General features: G+C 32.1%; 1 long non-coding RNA gene across 1 annotated transcript; it reads right to left on the bottom strand.

Moving 5' to 3' along the window:
• Nucleotides 1-1,211: 1,211 nt before the first annotated feature.
• Nucleotides 1,212-5,490, bottom strand: LOC143082748 (uncharacterized). The gene is made up of 3 exons (XR_012980464.1): nucleotides 5,401-5,490; nucleotides 4,504-4,587; nucleotides 1,212-2,609 (listed from the first exon to the last, which is right to left on the bottom strand). It is a non-coding gene; the product is annotated as an uncharacterized LOC143082748 (long non-coding RNA).
• Nucleotides 5,491-10,999: the final 5,509 nt, after the last annotated feature.

Below are 10,999 nucleotides of genomic sequence, written 5' to 3'. Positions count from 1 at the left end.
TTCAGTATTTTTGTGACTTAACTTTTCACGACAATGTACAACCAGCCTTTCGTGCGTGCCATTCGATGAAGTGGTTGGAATACCCTTGTGGGATAACACTTAGTTGGCTGAAGTCGTATGTCTAGAGGAGGACTCAGCGCGTCGCTGTTGCTTCCATTCTTTCAGGTGATATTCCTAGCCAGTATGGTGTTCCTCAAGGATCGGTCCTTGGACTAAAACTTCATTTTCTCAAGACCAATTGACGAAATATGTAAACGCCATTATATGTACTATCATCGTATGCAGACGACAGAAACGTTAATCTCGTGTTCAAACCACTTGATAATTAGACGAACATATCAAAGCGACTTGAGGCTTGTGCGGCTGACATCAGCATATGCATGTGCTCGAAAATGTTAAAACAAAACGAGGATAAAACTGAACTGATAGTATTTGCTAAAAATATCGAGAGAAGGACCTTTTAGGCGTGCATCTTAATTTTGGTGGGAACAATGTCAGTGTTGCTAAGTGCGTTAAAACCCTAAGCATTTATTTTGAGAAAGCTTTGGAAATGGACAAACATAATAGATCAGAAACATTGAACGAAGTTAAGTCTTTTTATTTGCATTTTACTACTTGTGTATATGATCAAGGCTTTTCAAGCGGAGGCACGAGTCTATTTACAAGAACTCTTTACCAAACCGACGCGAGCACTTAGATATGAAAATGCCATGATTATATATATATGATATATGGTCATTTTTATATATTTCCTGTGTACAAAGTTATGAATCTTTTCCCATGCATAGATTACCTTAGCCGTATTTAGCATAACGTTTTGGAATTTTTAGGTCCTCAATGCTCTTCAACTTTGTATTTGATTTGCTTTATATATTTTGACCTGAGCGTCACTGATTAGGATTGGGTAGACGAAACGCGCGTCTGGCATATTAGATTAAAAGCATGTTACCTTTGATAACTATTTCACACCATCAAATGCAAGAAATTGAATATAAGGGGAAAGAAGATTCGATAAAGCACCAGCCGCTCGGTAGAATGATTTGTCAAGGGAACTACGACAATGATCCATTCTGTGAACCTTTTTAAAGAAAACCACGAACACTCATTTATTCAGATATCCTTTTTTTATCATAGTTCTTAAAATATTTCTATCAATGTTTGAAATTTGAACTAAATATTTTTGAATTCAAACAAAAAAACATTTTACCATGTACATTTTATAAATTTTATTGTTTATCAATCAATTCAATTTAAAAGTAAAGTTTTAATAATAATAATTATAATAATAATCAGCCAAGTATTTGCATGTTAGATAGACAACGGATCAGAAAGGAGCTATTTTTATCATATTTTGAAGTTCAAGTGTTTTGATGGAGTCAAAAGTAGTTCAGTCATAAGAAAGCTTTTAAGTTTCTGTAATCACTATTACACTATGATATATATTCAACATTATAATTAGGACTGTATTAGCATCCATGTTCATTCACAGTTTTGTTGGTCATATTGTTTGATTTCTCGCATCATCGGATATTATTCTAAAATCAAAACACGGCATGCAAAGTTTACTGTCCACTGAACTTGTGTTTTTTAGATTTATCAAAGAAATTAGATTAAAAAAAATGTAATTTGACAAAAGTTCATAAAGGTGTGTTTTATCTAGGTAGCTATCATTTGATTTTTTTGGGGGGGAGCTAGGGTCCTGATGTTTTTATTATTAGTTTATCCTGCCATTTTTACATGAATTGTCATCCTTCTATTTTATTAACAAACTTGCTCGTTCTGCTTTTTTTACTCAATATTCAGGCTTTGTTTTCCCTTCAAATTTAATCCTAGCCCTCCTAAAAATCAAATGATAGCTCCCTTAACATTAACATGAAAAGAAATATTTAAAAACAATTTAGTTTCCGACTTTCTTTTATATTTAATTTTATACACATTTCTTATCGTTGTGACATATTTATACAATATAGTAAACCAATTATAATTTTTTTCGGTTACAATAATTATAAATTGAAATGATCTCAGATTTTTATTATGCTTTCCACTTGGAATTGTTCAATTTCAAATACATTAGCGCAAAAGAAACAAACTTAACAAATTTTTGAGAAAAATCAATGAACATAAACAGATCAAAAGGAAACAGTAGATAGAGACCAATACAGCATAGGAAAATATTAAACTAATTAACATAAATAGAACTAAAAAGGAAAACATAGCAAAAAAAATTAAGAAATATAATATGAAAAGAACAGCATTTACTACTTGACATGCCCAATATACAGTAAGTTTGTAATCAAAAGTGTTTACATCTTCACTGAAATATGTGCTTGCCTTCTCAGCAATGCTATTAGTACAATTCATTATATAGTTTATACCGGCTTGAGTATACGTGCTATAAAAATAATCGACATATGTTGCGGCTGATAAAAACGTTGACGTTATATAAGTACTACTTCCGTTCAAAAACTCTAAGTGTCGCACTACTACATCGTCTAGGAACTCAGGTTTTTCAGAAAACCATTCAGTAAATATACATACACCAAGATATAAGAAGCAAACCGATGTGAAGATCAGAAAGATGATTGTAGCAAAACGGGCTACGCTATTACCTGAAAAAAATGTTAATATTATGTAAATGCAAGCCATGTAAACAATTGTATATACATTTTGGCTGTTTTTGTCTCGCCTGGAACGAACTACTTATTACAAACTGGCAGCAGCAGCAGCGGCTTGAACTATTTGTATAAAGCATTATTATTCAGGTTAAGAAAACCTAGATTCTTAATACCTTTCATACATGTGCATTGTTTTACGAAGTTTCCGTCCGTCAAATATCCATTGACCTTAACCTTGTTTTCATAATTTAGAGCTTGCTTAAACAACTATAGCTTCTTTTGTCGATTTAATTTCTTACTAATTTTGAGTAATAGATAACTATACATGGGTTATGAGAGCATTGAGACCGTCTATCAGTTACTATAAGCGATAGGTAAACGATATTTGGTGGGTGGAAAAGTTGTAAAGTGAACAAATCTGTCTGGTAAGGTTCATCTGATCTTCACTTCAATTTAATGATTTATCAATCAATGGTTAGTATTCTTGGTTAAGTCTGGTTTTACAAATACTATATAACAATATGTTAACATTATTTGATGTATGGTATGTTTGAAGTGGTACATATTTGTCTGACATGGCTTATCCTACCTTTACCAGTATCTCATTTTCATAAATTATGGTTAATATTAATTTCATGTAATACTAAGCAATTTCTGTATCCATTTAACATAAATTTAATCATGATCAGTACATGAAAATCAGGCGAGATATTTCAGCGTGTATACGTTGTTTAGTCACCTTACATTTTTTCTCTTGTGTTTATTATGGTATAACATTATTTAAACTTTCTTGTCAGTATTACTTCAACAACCTCATTGTTCTATAAAACCAGAAACAATTAAATTCAAAGCATTACAGCAAGCTTACGCAATGGTACAAAAATGTAAACTGTTGTTCGGTGTGAGCCAAGGCTCCGTGTTGAAGGCCGTTCATTGACCTATAATGGTGTACTTTTTTTAAAATTGTTATTTGGATGGAGAGTTGTCTCATTGGCACTCACACCACATCTTCCTATATCTGTTATCTAAAATGTATGATAATTTTGTAGATAATTTGCTCAGATTATAAATTTCTTCATACCTTTCGCTGTTGGAGTAGATCTTTTCCGAATGTTGGCTCGTTTAAGTTTTAGATTCAATACCATGAAACAATGAAACACAATTCACAGAAATTTCTGGGATATAAAACTATTTATCACTCACGAATACAAAGGGTTTGTGGAAATATAAATAAACTACGTCTTCTTCTCAATAACAATAATTGCATTTGTAATATTCATTTCTTGAAAACAATAAACTAAAAATCACACGTCCATGAAAGTTTGGAGTACAAGATTATATAATTTGAAATGGCCTTAGCATGCAGGCATGACCAAATAATCTCATCATGGAGTTTTCCTCAGAGTATTGACAAAGTATAATGCGCAAATTCATTTGTTGCACTCAGCTGTCGTGAACTGTAGCTGATATTTTACGATATGTGTTTGCAGAAATTCTAAAAAATATATATTTCTACTCAACACCTTTTTAACAAATTTTGTCGATTGGAATATGAAATACCCAACTGATGTTTTTCATAAAAATAGTATTTTTAAACATCAAAATCATTCATTTTGTTTGATGTAAGCTGATCCCAATTTAATTTATGCATTCAAGTTACACAAGAACATTAAAAACAATGTTCAGGCTCTTTAAAGACAAACTTAATTTTATAAAAGTGTTGTGTGATCAATATCTGAGCATCGGTACACCTAGGTTCTTTTATCTTGATAAGTTATTGAATACACATCAGTTGATTTATATAAAAAAAAAGTTATTCACTGATCTTTTGAATATGAGAAGATATGGGTTTCGAATCCCAGAGAACAATATTATCATACAATCTTACTTTTTTGAATTGGTAGACTCTTACAAGTTGCTTCTGCTCTTTCAAAGTTGTCTTTCTTTTCCACGAACTTTAGCACCTTCTGGTCTAAAAAACATTTACCAGGAATCAAAAATGAATTACTGATTTGAAGATTGATTCATGATAATGAAAAAAAGATGCGGACCAATTGTGTTTTTTTGGTTGGGTTTGTTTTGCTTTGTCTTTAGTTTTCTATGTTGTGTCTTCTGTACTATTATTTGTCTGTTTGTCTTTTATTTTTAGTCATGGAGTTGTCAGTTTATTTTCAATCTATGAGTTTGACTTTTCCTCTGGTATCTGTCGTCCCCCTTTGTGAAAGTATAATTGTTCCGCCCGAACTTATTTATTTCAAGAAATCATGTATAATTTATAATGATGTGTTTGCATCACCTGAATTTAGATTCTTGCCTTTCTTCAAATGGCAATGAATCATCTATTTTTCCATATTTGGAACGTTAAGTTATACATCTCAATGATAATAAAGCTTTGATTATTTGTTTAGCCTTTTAGAAATTCAAACGCTACTCCTTTAATATGTAGTAAGTTTATTGTTGGATAGTTGCTGAATTGAAAATCTTCATATGTTTTATCACGGAGTATATTTAGTAATCGTGAGTTATAAGTCAATTATCTTTTATATAATCATTGAAAGGTTTGAAAAAAATCATGATCTTTGGTCGGGTTGTTGTGTCTATGACATATTCACATTTCGATTCACAATTTCATAAGAGAAAACAGGATTAAAATTTTGTACACAAGTCGCTCGTTTCATCTACAAATGATAAAAGGTTCCCACTCGAAAAAAGTGGCATGCATTCACATTCTTTCGGTTGAGTACTAGACTACGAAACATTATTTGAATATCTTCATTTCACTAACCTTCATTTGATGGATTCTGCCGCAAATTTTCAATAGTTCTTGTTAGTTCATTAACAGAATCGTTTAGTCTAGTCCTTTCATCTATAAAAGATCACAGAATCAGGCACTGTAAACAGTGAATTATTTTCAGTAGATATGTGAAACAATACATTGTTCCTAGATATGAAATTTATTATTCGAGGCTTTTAAAAACAGGGATAATTGGTAATCACATGAAATCTGCCTAATATTGAAAATCAAATTAATTCTGAGCATTAAATTTTATCAGGCATTGCCTGAATAGAATAAAAAAAAATCCAATCCTATAGCCATGCTAATATGACAATGGATATTAAAATAATCATAGATAACCTCTCTATGTCAACAATAATATTATAAGGATTATATGTACTAATAAAGAATTGCAAAGCTTTAAGGCGAAAATGCGCTGTGAATTATCCAAATGTCAAAAACAGACAAAGGGAAGTAAAGAACAAAAGAAACAATTAAAAAACGTCACAAAAGATTAACAACACTATTATAAAAAAAGAAAATTGACTTAAGACAAACAACGGCCCACAAACTATCAAATAAATAGCTAGGACTAAACAACACGAATCACATTGAAAACCGTTTAACTTTGATAACTAACCTTTAATAGATTCAGTGTCCAAGTATATAATCTGTACTTCTGTAAAAGTTTCCCTGCAGTCTGGACATTGATTGTTGTTTCCATTTCTCCAGTCACTGATACATTGATTGCAGAAAAGATGTCCACAAGGAATACAGCACGCGGGTTGTTCTAGGTGTTCAAGGCAAATGGAGCATGTTGTCATTGTGACTTTTAAACTTTTCGACTATTCAAATTGATGCATGAATTAAAAAGTTCCATAATATAAATTTCCAATTGACTTTAAAAACAGAAAACAAAAGTATGCATTAATAGTTACAATCTAACAATCTATATATATAAATGCTGTGTTTCGCCTGTGCTGGACAAATGTATTTTTCAAGGTTCATCAGGTAGAATCGACCCAAAGATCGGCGTCGGTATATTTATTATTTTACTTTCGGATTAAACATCCCAATACTGACAGTTCGTGGCTGCATACAATCTATCTCGCACAGCAAAATGGACGCATGTACAAAAGATAAAACTTTAAAATATCATCTCACCTCATTTATAGATCATTTAGGTTTTTTATTTTTATCTTCCTTGTGTATGCTTAAACTAAAAATAGATGTGTCAATTTATTTATGGTAAAACGTTATGAATATTTCTAATGTGCATTTCTGGATTAACTTTGTACAGGTTTCAGACACTTTGTTGAGATGCTTTTTAAATCAAGCTTCTAAAGTTTTTACCTATTTATACATCCTTTGATTTAAAGTGTTTTGGTTTAGGCCGTCTGTATAAAGGAAAATATAGAAAAGTACTGTAGATTTGCAAGTATTATGTCATTATGTCTTTTTATTTTAGTGTTGGTGGGATCTCAAATTCTACAGAGTACTAATGCTTCAACATCAGAAGAAACAACAGTTGGATTATTACAGGGAACGTCTCAAAATACTAAGAGCTAGATGTGGGTTATATAATGAGGCATAGAGAACTTAAATATATGGTCAATTCATATGCATTTAAAAAGCAGATGTAATTTTGACTTAATGATAAAACTCCTTCAAATACTGATCTGATATTTAGTATAATGTGCCATGATGATTAATAAAATGTTTGATGTCGTGTCGCTAATTTGTTTTTACCGAAATTAAGGGCTTTGGAATTTGGAAATGATGCGATGTGGTCACTACCTTTTATAATCAGCATTTGATGTGTTAATTTATGATTCTTATCAAACAATTTGTTAAAAAATATTTGTAAAGAGTTTTAATTTTATGGATAATTTTGGCCTTCCTTTTAGCAATTTGAGGTAAAATCGAACTATACTTATAATGTTTAGCTATTTTCTGCTGACATTCTGAACAAACGTACAGTTATTATTTTACCATTCTTCCATTCGGATAGATCTCACGATTTTGATGTATGCAAAACGGTCGGCACTTAAAGTTAACCAGCGAGAGACCAAAACACGTAGCAATTGGTCAAATTCATTACTTTGTCAAAGAGATTGTGGGTTAGATGTATTTTGGTGTTGGTGGCGACACTGTGCGTTTGCGATCACAATGTAATTATTTATCATACTTATAAATGATAGCTAATGATTAACCCGATGTTGTAATTTTACAAGTTTCTGAATTATTAATAGCATTCTTATGTTTGCAGAACGTATATCCGCCTTCTGTATCTGTCGGAGACATGGTTCATTTAAATTTAACAACAAATACAAAATTGTACTGCATAACGATAATAGAACCATATATGATAGAATGCAAAGTTACACACTTATATACGATGTTATTAACGATTCCATACATTTAAACACTCGTATGTGAAAGAGCAAGACAGTTTAAGTTTTGAAGCTTAGCTATTGTTTATTGTGATACAAACCCATTTGCCTTGCTTGTTTGGGTTAGGTGGACGGTATTTCAACTGGTGCAGAGAGCTTGGTTGCTTGTACTTATGACCTCTGTGCATTTCCTTTTTCAATTATTTTTTATGCAGTGTTCATTGTTTTATGCTCTGTCACTACACTCATGCTACTATCGTAAATCTCGTCAAAAAATGGTGGTTTGTTTGGAGCTTATAATTTTGCAAGTCAGCATAATCGCTATATTTGTAAGTATTTTAATTTATGCAAGTGTATCTTGTTTGCTTTATGTTAACGGTATCGTTACTGATGATACTACAGGTAAAAATATGTCTCTTATATCGCATATAAGATACCTATATCGCAACCCAATGCTTATTTATTACGAACCAATTTACCTGTCTTTGTTTGTTTGGGTAATTTGGACGATATTTTTTTTTGCAGAGATGTGGTTGCTTGTACTTATGTCCTATGTGTATTGTTTTTGCAGAGGTCGTGGTAGCTTGGTCTATGACCTCTGTGTATTTACGTTTGCAAATATGTTAGAATGTGTGGGTATTGTTTTATGCTTCGTCATGACATACATTTAAACACTCGTATATATGATCTCTGTATTGTTTTACGCTTCGTCATGAAACTCATGCTACTTTTGCAGAGGCCGTAGTAGCATGGTCTATGACCTATGTGTATTTGCTTTTGTAAATATGTTAGTATGTAGTTGGAATTGTTTAATGCTTCGTCATGAAACTCATGCTACTTTTGTAGAGGACGTAGTAGCATGGTCTATGACGTATGTGTATTTGCTTTTGTAAGTATGTTAGTATGCAGTTGGTATTGATTTATGCTTCGTCATGAAACTCATATTACTTTTAATTATCATTTCGTCATGGTAATTTGTTTGGAATAAATTATATTATTTTTTTTGTAATCAATTCTTTGGCTACATACAAAATTGCCAGTATTTTGAGACATGTAGCTAGATTTACATGTCACTCAGTTTGAAATTCATGTTTTTAATATATTATTATACCCCCGCTTTGAAAAAAGAGGGGTATACTGTTATACCGCTGTCTGTCCTTCCGTCAGTCCGTTAGTCCATCAGTCCATAAGTCCGTCAGTCCGTCAGTCTGTCAGTGAGTCCGTCCGTCCCATGAATATTTTTCGTCACATTTTTCTCAGGAACTACACTACCAGGATTTCTGAAATTTGGTTTCAGGCTTGATATAAGTCAGCTATACTGTGTGATGCGTTTTCAGATTCATCACTCGACAACTTCCTGTTTACCGAACACTTGTATCATTTTTACACCTGATAGCCAAGTTGAAAATTTTTCGTCACATTTTTCTCAGGAACTGCACTACCAGGATTTCTGATATTTGGTTTCAGACTTGATATAAGTCAGCTATACCGTGTGATGCGTTTTCAGATTCATCACTCGACAACTTCCTGTTTATCGAACACATTTGGACGGGGGTATCATCAGTGAGCAGAAGCTCACAGTTTCACTTGTTTTAAATATGTTCACTAGTATAATTCATGTACATGATATAGTTTGGGCTCGATGAACGTAAATGATAATTGTTATGTTAATACTTTTACTATGTACTAGATTTATTATTAAAAATAACAATGGACAAGACATATACTGTTAATATTTTAAAGTTCATACTCTTCGTTTAATACATGATATATAAAAATCATTTCTGTTTAATGGTTGATTATTAAAGAAGAGAAACTATGATAAGTACATCATCGCATATGATTCCTTAACATGCGTTATGTTTGTGTGGGCCTTGAGTAAGATCAAGTTTGTTTTGTTAATGAGAATTTAAATTTTTCCATTATTTTATTTTCTACTTTTGTTTATTTCATGCCTGAACTATGGACAAAGAGCGCTGAGTCTGGTATTGATCTACGAAAGAACTTTTTCTCATTGAAGGAAATGTGCAATAAGCGTGATATCAATAACTTACATATATCCGCGGTATGCCATAGTTCCGATAATACAAACATATGAATGTTGATGGGTTGCTGTTTCACTGACATTAATGACACAAAGCTAGTTTCGAGATTAGAATTTTGATCCAGACGTGCGAGTCGTATAAACAAGAATTCTTGACTAATCTACTTTGACTGTTATATAAATACAAATTTACAAAATACGACTTCGATCAACATTTGGATACACAACTGGACCCTAGATCCATTAAAAGTTCAAAGCACAAATATTTATTATTCCACGATCTCTTTAAAGTTGGCTATGCCGTTAATTGTCTTAGACACTCGTAACTATATAGCACTTAGTTTTAGAAGAAGGAAAAAACAAAGGCTTCTGCTGCAGTTTATGGATGGAATTGTCCTATCCGTGATTCAAGGATTGAAGCCAAATTTTTTTATGGAATTTTACAGCATAAACAGAATTAAGTTAGTGACAGAACTTTATGCTTCAGCTGTTTCGGGTCAGTATTGCCTGACAAAACGTTTTATGAACTTTATGTCATATAATTAAAACTGTCTTGTTTTTGGTCAGCATTGCCTGCCCGGCAAAACGTTTTATGATATTTAGTTTACTAGTTTACAATTAAAACTGTCTTGTTTTGGGTAAGTATTGCCTGCCTAAACGTTTTATGATCTTTATTTCATATTATTACAACTGTCTTGTTTTTTGGTCAGTATTGCCTGACAAAACGTTAACTAGTAAACGATCTTTAGTTAAAAAAAAACCGTTATGCTGTCTTATTTTGGTTCAGCATTGCCTGCTAAAACGTTTTATGATTTTTATCCCATACAACTACAACTATTTTGTTTTGGGTCAGCATTGCCTGTCAAAACGGTTTATATGATCTTTAATAATAACATTCTATGCTTGTTTTTGGGTTAGTTTTGCCTGCCTAAACATTTAATATATTTATTTTATAGAACTACGATTAAAAACGTATCTTGTTTTGGGATAGTATTGGTTTATGATCTTTATTTCATACGATAGGTGTCTTTATTGCCTGTTCTCCTGCCGATGCTGTCTTTAAACATTATTCAGACTGTCAATGCGGACATTTGATCGGGAGAGAGAGAGAGAGGGACATACTCTTTAAATGTCGAAGAAACTTTGCTACAACTCTTTGAAGGGGCCAGAA

Source organism: Mytilus galloprovincialis, chromosome 7, assembly GCF_965363235.1.
Source record: "Mytilus galloprovincialis chromosome 7, xbMytGall1.hap1.1, whole genome shotgun sequence".
In the NCBI taxonomy this organism is placed as follows: Eukaryota; Metazoa; Mollusca; class Bivalvia; order Mytilida; family Mytilidae; genus Mytilus; species Mytilus galloprovincialis.
This window is presented reverse-complemented; position numbering and strand designations above follow the sequence as displayed.